Source organism: Mus caroli, chromosome 14 (assembly GCF_900094665.2).
Source record: "Mus caroli chromosome 14, CAROLI_EIJ_v1.1, whole genome shotgun sequence".
NCBI classification, from domain to species: domain Eukaryota; kingdom Metazoa; phylum Chordata; class Mammalia; order Rodentia; family Muridae; genus Mus; species Mus caroli.
In genome coordinates, this window is record NC_034583.1 from 11,342,906 (window position 1) to 11,351,249 (window position 8,344).

An 8,344-nucleotide genomic window follows, 5' to 3' on the forward strand; every position below is an offset into this window, starting at 1 on the left:
CTTTCTTCCTTCCTTCCTTCCTTCCTTTCTTTCTTTCTTTCTTTCTTTCTTTCTTTCTTTCTTTCTTTCTTTCTTTCTTTCTTTCTTTCTTTTTTGGATGACTCTTCAATGTACTTGTCTGGAAGGCACTATAAATCATTAGTTCCAAAACTTATCCCAACTTTAAATGTTGTTAATGTACATGGGATGTAGACGGAAAAAAAATACATTTCATTCCTGACCCAGTAGGACGAGCTACACTAGCTTCAGTAGCACCATAGTCTGACTGTATGTAAGTTCACCTATTACAGTGGTCAGGCAGGCAGGATTTATTTGTACTCTTAGAAGCTTTCAAGACAGGTAACACAGACATGGTGTATTTTATAAAGACACAGAGAAATAGAAACACTTAACAGATACAGAGGTATTGGTTAATGGTTTATTTCGATTACAAATTCTTAAAGAGTCTTCACAACTCTGATTCCTCTGAGATACTCCAAAGTACTATGGATTATGACTTTCCTCCCAAATAATGGCACAGTTCCATTCCGGGTCTACTGTTGGCAGCCTACTTTTCTGAATAGTCAGACAAATGTAGCCTTTCCTTTGTTTCCTCCTAGCTCCTTTCCAAGCACGCTTTCTTTTGAACTCTTTAAGCTTCCTCTCCATCTTAGGGTTTTATTGTTGTGAAGAGACATCATGATGATGGCAACTCTTTTAACATTTAATTGGGCCCGGCTTACAGTTCAGAGGTTTAGTCCATTATAGTCATGGTGGTAAGCACAGCAGCATCCAGGCAGACGTGGTGCAGGAGATGAAGCTGAGAGTTCTATGTCTGGATAAGCAGGCAGTATGAAGAGAGAGATACCTGGGTCTGGCTTGAGCATCTGAAACCTCAAAGCCAATCTGACACATTTCCTCCAATAAGGCCACACCCCATAATAGTGCCACTCTCAGTGTGTGTATGGGGACTATTTTCTTTCAAATCACCATATTCCCCTAACATTTTAGATTTCCCTATTTTCTCTACAGCCTTTCTTCTCACCATGCATCTGACCTCCTATGGCCTTTTTCTTTTTATTCTCCAGGCAGCCATTGAGGCTTTACAACTTATCTGCCTGCAGTTCTTCTTTTAAGCTTTAATACCCCTAAAATCTTTTAGTAATGAGACTAAGAATCCCCAAGAGGACCCTGATTTCCCCTGCATCACTATAGCAGAATCTTGCCATCTGGGAGACCCCTTCCACATAGAGTCAGAGGATGATCAATAATTTCAACTGGCTGTCCTTGGTGAAGATGATGTTCAGCTGGCTTGGGGTAGTCAGTGTTTTGGTCTGCCTTTCCCCTTGGCCTCACCTTTCTTCCCTGACCAGAGCTGGTGGGGCTGCATTTCTGGAGAGAGGATAACTCCCATTTCTACTTTGTTTCTTCTTTCCAACTCACAGCACCAAAGTCCCCGATGTGTTCATCCCTTTTGGATCTCAATGGCTCTGGAGTCCTACTCAGTGACATGACATGGGAGTGACCAGAGACTGATGGCTGCATGTTGCACATGGAGGCATGTAAAAGTTTGAAGTGGAAGGCACTTGTCCTGGCTTACTCACCAATCATTCCTGGACATATTGCTGCTGGGGAGGCTGAGGAGAAACCCTCTCCTCACTAATGTGTTAATATATGATTAGGATAGTTCCTGTTAGCACTCAGGAATTTCCACTGCCCTGTCCTCAGGGTGCCATAGGTGAGGCACATAAAAGCCCCCCCTTTCCACCCAGCAATGCTCTCCTCTCTCTCTCTCCCTTCCTGTTCCCTCTCTCTGTCTCCCTGTCTGTCTGCTTGTCCCTACTCTGCCTCTCATTCTGCCCCTCTCCTCCATTAACCTCTTACACTAGATCTTATTGGCATTCTTTGGTACCCAAAGGTACCCATCTCCTTTGCTTTATCTCATCCCTCCCCTTCTTTACCAAAGATGCCCAGTAAATCTTCTCCAGTGTTTGAACTCTTGGGACTCTCATGATTTTGTGCTCAACTGTGCTCCAGATTGTCTGTGCATAAAGACTATCTAGGAAGAACAAGGTGTCGGAAGCCCCTTTCCCTGGCTTGGAACTGGCAAATTGAGCTCATTTCTAGTCTATATGCCTTTCACTGACTTGACAGCACTGTAACTGCAGACTCATGAGTGGTTTTACCTGCCTGGATGCCAAGTATCACTGTTTATACTGTATTGGGTATGCTGTTTGGATAAAGGATTCTTGTGTTGGAAAAAGAAAGAAAAACTGTTGTTTAAAATATGGTTCAGGAGCAGAATGTTGAAAGGCTAACTCAGCCGTCATTACCCTACATTTCTCTTTTTCTTGCCTTTTCTTTCAGTGTCAATTCCATTTTTTCTCTCATGGAAGCATTTGTTTCAGGTACCACAGCTAGGAGGCTGGTTCTCTGAAAGCCTCTGGGGCCAATGCTGTGCAGCAATGCTTTAGAGATTTCTAGGAACTCCCTGTTTCTTTTGGTAAGTTTGTAGGTCTTCAGATTAGGGATGTGTGCAACAACAGGGATGAATCCCTAAAGACATGAGTGAGGGAAGCCAAATGGAATCGTGAACCAACAAACCCACCCAAGGAGGCAAATGTAAACCATCCCTGGAGATGCTTGTGGGTCTCACAAGGCACATTAAAGGAATTCCTGAGATGAATGACATGTTCCACTTCTTGTTTGGGGTGTTGTCACAGGTGAGCAGAACTGTCGAAGTTGCCAAGCTTAATGTCTACATTTGATGCATTTTATTATGTTTTTGAAGTTTTGAAAATGAAACACATCAAGATTCTTATTACATTAAACATACCCTGAACCTGTTTGTAGGACTGGGAGACTGGATCTCGGTTGCACAACTCCTAACTGTAGCACCTTTACCTACTAATCAATTGTTCTTAGATTTGTTTTCATATTTATAAACTGGCAGTGGAAACAGTTCTTGGTGCAAAGGGAGCTGGATGTAGGGGTGAGCTGATGCTCTGAAGCTCTGTGTGAGCAATGTGAAGTTCTGTGAGAGCCTACCACCTCTTTCCCCTTAGTTCACCGAAGTCTCCTGGCTGCTTCATAGTGCCGCCACTCTTTTTCTCAAATCCACAGGACACCATTCCCACAGACTGCACATCCACAGACTGCATACTTGAGCATAATGTTCTACAACTGAGGCAGGCAGTGTCAGCCCGATGGCATTTGTGTCCTATGTATGATCACAGACCATGGGAAGTAGGAATGCCACAGGGATGGTTCAGGTCCATCATACTCACTCAACACAAGGCCCACTCTTGACCAAAACATTGTTTTAAGATTTCTGACTTTACCTGAACAAAATCTCATGTGAATTACTTAACTTTCAGGGGTTCTAGTTTGACACGTCAAAAAGTAACATTATAATGTAGATATTTTTTGTGGTTTTGGCAATGCTGTGGTGGGGAAGAGGGAGCTGGTGGAGAATGGGAGATCAAGGAGGAGGAGGAGGGAGAGGAGAAAAAGAGGAGAAGGAAGAGGAAGAAGAGGAGGAGGGGAAAGACAATGGGGGTTGGAGGAAAGAATGTACTGGAACCCTGCTGGCTTCCATTCTGTGGGCACTTGAACCTCTCCAGGGTAGGCTGGCAGGGCCTTTATTCCAAAGCCTGGCATTTCTCCCCAAAGCACCATTTCCAACTAATGAGGGTAACTCAAGTGAATCCACAGGAAAGAAAAAGGAAAGTGATATTTTAATTTTACCCAGTTCAGAACATTCAAAGGAATGCGCCTGCAGTTCTGACTCATGAATGTATCAATGCTTTATTTTAGGAACAGAAATGTGTTCAGTCCAAATTGGCCATGGAGTGAATAAACATTATTTTCCCACTGAATACACCTCTAAAACAATGGGAAATCTTGCTACAAAGACTGGAAAGAAAAAAAACAAAAACAACAAAACCATACAGCAATGACAAGCCTCACCACCCAGAGAAGGGAGCCTCAGAGCTGACCATACTGGCTGCAAAGGACATCCCAGCCTGCAGGCAGTCTGTGTTGCCTTCCCCAGATACCAGGCTGGAAGGATTTCTCCAATTTCCCCCAGCTTTACTCCATTCTGTTACCTGAGATCTATGCGACATCAGGACCAGCATGCATATGGCTCACTGGTTTTGGCTCCTAATTAAGCAATTAGTAAATTCATAATTGTGCACATCAAATACATATGTGCTGGGCAGTGTCGTTGTGCAAGGTTGGCATGTGAGCTTTAGCCTCTCACATCCCCCTTTAAGATTCATCCCCTTAGCAGCTATTCAAACAGGCCAGTTTGTCTATAAGGAGTGGGCATGAGTAATGTACAGCTCAGAGGATTAGAGGAAGGAAAGAGGGAGCATGTGTGTGCATGCACACACACACACACACACACACACACACACACACACACCTCTTGAGTTGAATATTTATTGAGGAAATATTAAGAAGGTGTATGGCCAAGATGTTGGGAGCTATTAAGACAACTCTATTGTCTTGATCTCCGAATTGGGCCTCTCCACCCGAGAAGAAAAGGGGGTCAAAAGCGGGCCACCAATGCACCGTTCCAAAAACAACCACAGAATGTTCCAGCCCTAAGTCAGCGCCAGATGTCCTGACCACAAGATGTACCCTGATACCACCAAGTTCCTGCTTCCCCGTGTAGTTGCCAAAAGAAAATTTTCCCTTCCCCATCTCTCCTGCTGAGAAGTACTTCCTCTTTTGCTTGTGCATTTCCGCTGCCCCATCCCTCCTGCTGAGAAGTACTTCCTCCTTTGCTTGTGCATTTCCACTGCCCCATTCCTCCTGCTGAGAAATACTTCCCTTTTTTGCTTGTGCATTTAAGCCTTGAGCCTTGCTGAATACAGAGAGACCTTGATGCTACTCAGACTGCTTCCGTGTAGTTTTTGCATTTGGTTCTCATCTCTCCCTCCCCCCATTTAGTTCTTAGGAGAAGGTCCCCTGGAGACCCTCAAATAACTGGACCTGCTGGACGGGTCACCAAGAGGGGTAGCTAACGATGGTAGAGACAGAAATGCAGTAATAACAATATAAATGCAGAATTCTATATCAGTATATGGCCCTTTTATTCATTAATCACAGAGTGAAAACAAGCTAACAAAGAAGAAAAATTCCCAAACTATGTCCCATTTCTGTTATCCAAAGACGTGCAATCTTTTCAGATGTTTAGAAGCCCTGGCTTTTAAATTAGAGGTCCTGAAAGATTGTTTCCTTTCAACAGAAAGGCCAGGCTGGTTTGATTTCTTTTCTTTTCTTTTAGTGTACAAATTAAAAAAAATGCTAGAATAAGCTGGTGAAATGGGTGGGTGCCTGCCACTAGGTCTAATAACCTAAGTTGGGTCCTGGGACTCTCATTGGGAGGGAGAAAATTCTATATTGAAAGTTGTAGTGGTTTGAATATCCTTGGACCAGGAAGTAGCACTTTTAGGAGGTGTGGCCTTGTTGGAGAAATTGTGTCACTGTGGGGGTGAGCAATGAGAGAGACCCGCTTCCTAACCATTTGGGAGTCAGTCTTCTCCTAGCAGCCTTCAGATGAAGATATAAAATTCTCAGCTCCCCCTGCACCATGCCTGCTTGGACACTGACATGCTTCCTGTCATGGTGATAATGGACTGAATCTCTGAACCTGTAAGCCAGCTCTAATTAAATGTTTCTTTATAAGAGTTGCCTTGGTCATGGTAACTGTATAGCAATAAAACCCTAACTAAGACAAAAGTAGTCCTCTGACCCTCACAGAAGTGTTGTGGCACACATGTATTGCCCACTTCCCACAATAAATAAGTAAAATATTATTTTTTAAAGGAATGTTAGTATCCCCTGGAAAGCCCCTGCCATTTTCCCCACATAAGAATGCACTGTCCAGGGCTCCTTGTCATCTTATTCATTAAAATGTGTCCAGAACTAAGGCTGTAGAGTGTGTGTGGTTTGAAGACTTGGTCACCAGGCTCAGCCTCCTTGTAGTGAAGGATGTGAAGATGGGAGAGGAGCATGTAAAGCTCGAGAGGGGTTTCGTCTTCAGGAGGTCACTCTTAGTTGCATCACCTCAGCTAAGCCACAGGCAATAAGTGGGAGGCAGTATCGCTCCCCAATTTATAGGGTTTAATTTAGTGATCGGAGGAGACAGATGTCAGGAATCCCTGGCAGCATCTGGTGGTTCTGTTTTTTTGCAGCTCTTAGATCTGTGTCTACCTGTAATTTAAATTCCCTATCTGCAGCACTAGCAGAGAGAGAGAGAGAGAGAGAGAGAGAGAGAGAGAGAGAGAGAGAGGAGAGAGAGAGAGGTTCACATCTCCAAACCATACTCTTCCCTTTCGGTTGCACTCCCTACAACAGGATGGAGTTTACTGTCCACTCTGAGATCACATCCTTCTTCAACTCCTCACCCTGTAGCATGGTGCAGTCCATTCCCTGGGTACTTCTAGGACACACAAGAGTCCTACACCTGGTGTGACAGTCCAGAGAACCCAGGGTTTCACTCATGCTGGGCAAGAACAATACCATTGACCCATTTCATTTTTATTTATTATTTATTTTTATTTTTTATATTTGAACACTTTTTATTAGATATTTTCTTCATTTACAATTCAAATGCTATCCTGAAAGTCCTTTATACCCTCCCCACGCCCTGCTCCCCAACCCACCCACTCCTGCTTCCTGGCCCTGGCATTCACCTGTATTGGGGCATATAATCTTTGCAAGACCAAGTGCCTCTCCTTCCAATGATGGCCGATTAGGCCATCTTCTGCTATATATGCAGCTAGAGACATGAGCTCAGGGGTACTGGTTAGTTCATAATGTTGTTCCTCCTATAGGGTTGTACCCTTCAGCTCCTTGGGTACTTTCTCTGGCTCCTCCATTGGGGGCCCCATGTTCCATCCAATAGATGACTGTGAGCATCCACTTCTGTATCTGGCAGGCACTGGTATAGCCTCACAGGAGACAGCTATGTCAGGGTCCTTTCAGCAAAATCTTGCTGGCATATGCAATAGTTGCCGCAGACCCTCTTGTGTCCCTTGTCTGTGTAGGACGGGTCTCTGGGTACAGATGGGCAAGGAGTTGGCGAATGACAGACTGATGCATACAGGAGATTGTGTAGAATCTGAATGTATTGTCACAAAGTGAACACCAGTCTTATATAATACAGAAAATAAAGGGGGTAGGAAGTCACTGCAGGCAAAGTACATTGAAGTTGCCTGACACGAAACAAAGGGATGACTTCAAAAGGACTTACAGGAACCAGGTAAATGCTTACAGTAAAGATAAAACAGTCCTGCCTAGGGTCAGCTTAATGACAGGTAAGGATTTCACACCCTAGTCACAATTAGTGCTACTCCTTTGAGCCTTGTGAAAGCTAGCACCAGGGGTTTCTGCTATAGCAGACCTTCTCATGAATAATGCAATACCACAACCCCCCTATTTCCTGGGCCCTGATAAATTCTTGTATGAGTGTAACTTTTAAATATCTATGGAGAATCTCCATTTGTCAGAAGAATTCACCAACTTGCTTCTAATATGCAACGGCTGAACTGAAGATTCCTGTCTCAGTGGGATTTCCTAATTTTTACATGATAAACTCACCTATTAGCTAGGCCATTGTGTATGGCTGAGACTGGCTACCACTGCCTCAAGTAAACACTCTGCAGACCAGCCCTGAGTTATTCCCACTAGGTTCTTTGTAATGCCTAATTAGTTACTGAATAGGTAACTTCCTCACTGAATTCCTACTGAATTCCAAGTTTGTCAGCTTCAATTATTTACTGGGACATTGGAACACTGGCAAAGGCTTAGCTATGTCAGATTCAATCTTAAAAGGCACTTATAATAAGATAATACTAAAAGAGAACACATGGATCCATACACCAGACTAACTCGGGGATAGGGTATTAGTATATGGGTTATGAGAACGTCAAAGTTCCAGGAGGTGAGTTTCCATGAAACTCTTTGTCTCGTGAGTGGAGAGTGCGTAGCAAATAGTGCCTGTGTTTGGTGGTTGATTATGGTATGGATCCCCGGATGGGGCAGTCTCTGCATGGGCCTTCCTTCCGTATCAGCTTCAAACTTTAAATAGCCCCATTAAAAAATGAGGCACAGAGCTAAACAAAGAATTCTCAACTGAGGAATACCGAAGGGCTGAGAAGCACCTGAAAAAAATTCAACATTCTTAATCATCAGGGAAATGCTAATAAAAACAACCCTGAGATTCCATCTCACACCAGTCAGAATGGCTAAGATAAAAAATTCAGGTGACAGCAGATGCTGGTGAGGATGTGGAGAAAGAGGAACACTCCTCCATTGCTGGTGGGATTGCAAGCTTGTACAACCACTCTTG